Source organism: Heptranchias perlo, chromosome 1 (assembly GCF_035084215.1).
Source record: "Heptranchias perlo isolate sHepPer1 chromosome 1, sHepPer1.hap1, whole genome shotgun sequence".
NCBI lineage: Eukaryota > Metazoa > Chordata > Chondrichthyes > Hexanchiformes > Hexanchidae > Heptranchias > Heptranchias perlo.
The window spans coordinates 76,307,265-76,313,264 of record NC_090325.1 but is presented as its reverse complement, the minus strand read 5'-3'; the positions used below and the strand labels follow the sequence as shown (position 1 = coordinate 76,313,264).

The following is a 6,000-nucleotide window of genomic DNA, read 5'->3' as shown; positions in this document are numbered from 1 at the left end:
ATAGATGCAGTTAATGGGAAGCTAGATAAGTACATAAGGGATAATGGAATGGAAGGATATGTTGATCGGGTGAGACAAATAGTGTGGGAGGAGGCTCGTGTGGAGCATGAACACCAGTATAGACCGAATGGCTTGTTTCTGTGCTGTAAATTCTATGTAATTCTATGTAATTTGTCCGTGAGCAAGCCACAAGAAATGAACTGGTATGCATTAAAAAAGAGGCTACACACTACATTGGCATAATAGGAAGGTGATGGACTGAAATAAAGGAGTGGCTGTGAATTTAACACTAGGAAATGAGGCAGCTGGGATGTAATAAAAACAATGGCCTGGATTTTCCTGGAAAGTTTGAGCTTAACTATGGCATAAGAGCGGCGTCGCGCCGTATTTTTCCGAAGAAATTTACGGCGGTTTTAAACTGAAACATTACTATGCTCAAATATCCTTGATCGTTTGCGCCATTTCTGAGATACGTCCCGTGAAACCCTCTGCCACTCATTTACACAGCTCCACTAACCAACCTAAACGTCGGCATAATTTTTGCATAAGTGATCCAGGAAATTCTGGGCTATAGGGGGAGAAAGAAAAGTGCACCTGCCAACAAAGTCGAAAAAACAGAATGTACTGCCAAGAATTGTAAAGGTTTATTTTGCAAACTAAAATACATTTTCTTAAATTAAGTTAAATAGACCTCTGCAGTAAAGGCACAATCTGGGTTATTAACAACTTCATTGATCAAAAATAAAAATCTTTAAAGCAAGGTGAGTGTCAGGATCACGCTGCTCACATTCGGCTTCTAACAGTGTAAAATGTCAGGATTGTTAATTCAATAAAATAAGCCCCATGCTCTCGACATCCCAGAGCCTGAGACATCTTCTCCACTGAAGAAGCCCAGCGCTGCGAAAAGTTATTGTCAGAAGTGGGATTCGAACCCACGCCTCCAGTCGGAGACCAGAACACCCGCCCCGCAATGGGAAGGAACCGAGTCCTTGAGTCTGGCGCCTTAGACCACTCGGCCATCCTGACAACTGGCAACGACAGCGGCAGCGAGCCACAAATCCCCGATTCTGTGCTCAGTCCTGTTCCCTTCCCCTGCCGATTGGCACCGGCTGCCGGCGCTTTCTGCGGACCGTGGCTTTTATTTTTTATTTCTCTCGGGAATTTTCTGGTCGCCGATTTTGCCCCGAATTATTTCTAACCGATTGCCGCGGCCTCTGCGCTGTGCCGCGCGCATGCTTAGAGAGAGGGGGGGGGGGGGGGGGCGCCGCCATGTTTAGTGTGGCGCTTTCTAACGATGCGCTCGGTGAGCCGCCATGCTGAGTGTGGCGCCGCGCATGCTCAGTACCACCCGGTCGTAGCAGCCGCGGTGAGCATGCTCAGTGAGGCGGCTGCGGGGCCTTATCATCCTCACAGACTGATGGAGGTTATAATGTGTTAGTGGGACAAATCCTTTTTGTCAGAAACTGCACCGAACCCACCTTTTCTCTGACTTACTCTTCATAAATGAAATGTTATGATAATAGACACCCCGTTGGCATTTACCTGAATTGAAACAGTCACTGCACTTCAAAACTACATTGATTTTTTGAGACGGTTCACCTAGACCATGAGGGATATGATTGCAAGTATTATATTAGACTGAACTGGTGTTCAAAACTAATATAATGAGAAGATTTAATCTTCAATTTTGCGTGGTAAACAGCAATACAATGTCACAACCAGTAACAAACTGCCAGCATTTCAGCCCATATGTTAGAAACCTTTAAAAAAAAAGGAAAAAAATGTGAAATAAAAAATCTCTGCCATGGGTGAATACCCCTGTCAATGGTAATGTTCTGGGTAAAGTGGATATATAAGGGGAAAGTGGATCAATATTTAAAGCAGAAAACAATACAGGGCTGTAGGGGGAGAGCAAGAACAGTGGAGTTAGTTTTTGATTACTCTTAACAAAGATTCAATACAAAAATTATGGGCCAAATAGCCTTCTGTACTTTAAACTTCTTTGATGTTATGGATAGTGTAGGTACCAAAAACAGTTAGTAGCTATGATCTTTATATTATTTTCAGTCACTTCTGCAGTCTGAAAAAAAAATGCCCAAATTTCCCTGGAGTTTAAAAGGATACAGTCTGGCGATGTGATGCAACCATGACAAAAGAACAAATACAAAGAGGAGCTACTTTAAGCAAAGTTCAACACTTCCTATATTGCATGTTGTCTAGGGAACAACATCTGCATTTAGTTCAATAAATGGAACCCTAAGGTTTTGCTTCTAAAGGCATGGAATACAAAAGCAGGGAGGCAATGCTGAATTTATACAATTGTAAACAATTTTACAACACCAAGTTATAGTCCAGCAATTTTATTTTAAATTCACAAGCTTTCGGAGATTTCCTCCTTCCTCAGGCAAATGTTTCAAGAGCTCCTTGAAGCCTACGCATTTATACATATTGAACAATACATGGTGTTTACAGACTGCCCCTGCAACTGCCCGTTGCCAAGGCAATCACCGTGTTCAGACAGAGAGGTGTCACCTGCAGAACCCCCGAATACACATTCAACAAAAAAACAAACAGGGAAAAAAACCAGAGAAAAAAAACAGAGAGAGGCAGAAACATCCGGAAGGCAGAGAGCCAGCAAATGACCCATTATATTAAAAACAGATAACATTTGTTCGCTGGTGGGGTAACGTGTAGCGTGACATGAACCCAAGATCCCGGTTGAGGCCGTCCTCATGGGTGCGGAACTTGGCTATCAATTTCTGCTCGACGATTTTGCGTTGTCATGTGTCTCGAAGGCCGCCTTGGAGTACGCTTACCCAAAGGTCGGTGGATGAATGTCCATGACTGCTGAAGTGTTCCCCGACTGGGAGGGAACCCTCCTGTTTGGCGATTGTTGCGCGGTGTCCGTTCATCCGTTGTCGCAGCGTCTGCATGGTCTCGCCAATGTACCATGCTCTGGGGCATCCTTTCCTGCAACGTATGAGGTAGACAACGTTGGCTGAGTCACAGGAGTATGAACCATGCACCTGGTGGGTGGTGTCCTCTCGTGTGATGGTGGTATCTGTGTCGATGATCTGGCATGTCTTGCAGAGGTTACCGTGGCAGGGTTGTGTGGCGTCGTGGACGCTGTTCTCTTGAAAGCTAGGTAGTTTGCTGCGAACGATGGTCTGTTTGAGGTTGGGTGGCTGTTTAAAGGCGAGTAGTGGAGGTGTGGGGATGGCCATAGCGAGGTGTTTGTCCTCATTGATGACATGTTGAAGGCTGCGGAGAACATGGCGTAGTTTCTCCGCTCCGGGGAAGTACTGGACGACAAAGGGTACTCTGTTGGTTGCGTCCCGTGTTAGTCTCCTGAGGAGGTCTATGCGATTTTTTGCTGTGGCCCGTCGGAACTGTCGATCGATGAGTCGAGCGTCATATCCCGTTCTTACTAGGGCGTCTTTCAGCGTCTGTAGGTGTCCATCGCGTTCCTCCTCGTCTGAGCAGACCCTGTGTATTCGCAGGGCCTGTCCATAGGGGATGGCCTCTTTGACGTGGTTAGGGTGGAAGCTGGAAAAGTGGAGCATCGTGAGGTTGTCCGTGGGCTTGCGGTAGAGTGAGGTGCTGAGGTGCCCGTCTTTGATGGAGATTCGTGTGTCCAAGAAAGAAACTGATTCTGAGGAGTAGTCCATGGTGAGCTTGATGGTGGGATGGAACTTGTTGATGTTATCGTGTAGTCTCTTTAGTGATTCCTTGCCGTGGGTCCATAGAAAGAAAATGTCGTCGATGTATCTGGTGTATAGTGTTGGTTGGAGGTCTTGTGCAGTGAAGAAGTCCTGCTCGAACTTGTGCATGAAAATGTTGGCGTATTGGGGTGCGAATTTGGTCCCCATGGCTGTTCCGTGTGTTTGGGTAAAGAACTGGTTATCGAAGGTGAAGACATTGTGATCCAGGATGAAGCGGATGAGTTGTAGGATGGCTTCCGGAGATTGGCTGTTGTTGGTGTTGAGTATTGATGCTGTCGCAGCGATGCCGTCATCGTGGGGGATACTGGTGTATAGTGCCGAGACGTCCATCGTGGTGAGAAGTGTTCCTGGTTCAACTGGTCCGTGGGTACTGAGTTTTTGTAGGAAGTCTGTAGTGTCGCGACAGAAGCTGGGGGTTCCCTGTACGATGGGTTTCAGGATGCCCTCGATGTATCCAGAGAGGTTCTCACACAGGGTTCCGTTGCCTGATACGATGGGACGTCCGGGTGTGTTGGCTTTGTGTATCTTTGGGAGGCAGTAGAAGTCTCCCACGCGGGGATTACGTGGGATGAGAATGCGTAGGATGCTTTGAAGGTCTGGATCGAAGGTCTTGATCAGTTTGTTGAGCTGGTGGGTGTGTTCTTTGGTCGGATCTGCGGGTAACCGTCTGTAGTGTTCCTGGTTGTCCAGTTGTCGGTATGCTTCTTTGCAATAGTCTGTTCTGTTCTGTATGACTATGGCTCCTCCTTTGTCCGCTGGTTTGATGACGATGTTGCGGTTGGTCTTGAGAGCGTTGATGGCGTTGCGTTGTGCTCGGGTGACATTCTGGACTGTCTTCTGAGTGCGGCTGATGAATCTGGCATTGACGCATTTCCTGACAGCTTGAGCATACATGTCCAGCTGAGGGCAGCGACCCTCCGGAGGAGTCCAGTTTGACTCTTTCCTCTTCGGTTGCTGTACCGCGGATCCCTCTGTCTGCTGTTCCGGATCGTCGATTGTCTCATTGGGTTCGCTGCTGAAATCTTGGGGTTTGTGGTAGAATTCCCGGAGCCTCATTCTCCTGATGAATTCCTCTGTGTCCGCCGCGAGACTAGTGGGGTCCATTTTGGTAGTGGGGCAGAAATTGAGCCCTCGGCTGAGAACTTCGATTTCGTCTGGTTGAAGGGTGTGGTCGGATAAATTGACAATAGACTTCCCTGTGGTTGCAACCGTGGTACCAGGGGAAGCTTGGTCGTTGCTGGTGGTGATGCCGAGTTTCTCAAGCTTCCTGCTCTTGGTTTTCATGTAGGCAGCGTAGTTCCGTTGCCTCGTCTGTTTGGCGGTATAACGTAGCTGGTCTGCTGTGTCCTGAGTACAGGTTGAGAGTATGGACTCTATCTTGGTTTCGAGGTTGTGGCGTCTGCTGTAGAGTTGGTGTATGAGATGGTTGCGGAGTGTGCGAGAGGTACGGCGGCAGAGTCTCTCAGCGTAATCCGAGTTGTATGTGGACTTGAGTGGGTTCGTGATCTGGAGTCCTTTCGGGATCTTGTCTGCTTTCTTGCAGCTCTGTAAAAACTTGATGTCTGTGTCTAAATGCGCGATCTTCTTGGATATCCTTTCCACTGTGAGCCGGCAGTTTGTGGTGTCGATGGTAGTCATGATGTGGAGATGCCGGTGATGGACTGGGGTTGACAATTGTAAACAATTTTACAACACCAAGTTATAGTCCAGAATTTAAAATAAAATTGCTGGACTATAACTTGGTGTTGTAAAATTGTTTACAATTGTCAACCCCAGTCCATCACCGGCATCTCCACATCACAAATTTATACAAGACCTTAGTCATGTTTGAGTATCATGTGCAGTTTTAGGAAGGATACCAAAAGCAATGGAAAATGTGCAGTGTAGACTTACCAGGATGTTACCAGGGTGAGGTGTCCATTCTGTTAAGTATTTTTATTTTTCCTCTCCCCTCCCCCTCCCTCCTTGTAAAGTTCTTTGGAATGTTTTCTACATTGAAAATGCTAAGGAAATGTAAATTGTTGTTGCTGTAGTTTGTAAGGGAGACTTGGGAAGTTAGGCCTTTTTCGCTACAGCTGAGAAGTTTAAGGGGTGACTTGATAGAGGTCTCCAAGATTATGAATGTTTATGATAAAATAGTGGTAGATTGTTTCCAATGCTCAGTGAGATGGTAATGAGAGGGCACAAATTTTAAGATGCCCACAAAACGAATTAAAGGGGATGTTAGAGAAAAATTCTTTATGCAGAGAATAGTTTGAATGTGGAATTCTCTGCCACA

General features: G+C 46.5%; 1 non-coding gene across 1 annotated transcript; it reads right to left on the bottom strand.

Annotated features, from left to right (window-relative positions):
- Window positions 1-911: 911 nt before the first annotated feature.
- Window positions 912-1,026, bottom strand: trnal-caa (transfer RNA leucine (anticodon CAA)). Its single transcript has 2 exons — window positions 989-1,026; window positions 912-957 (listed from the first exon to the last, which is right to left on the bottom strand). It is a non-coding gene; the product is annotated as a tRNA-Leu (tRNA).
- Between the last annotated feature and the right edge of the window lie 4,974 nt (window positions 1,027-6,000).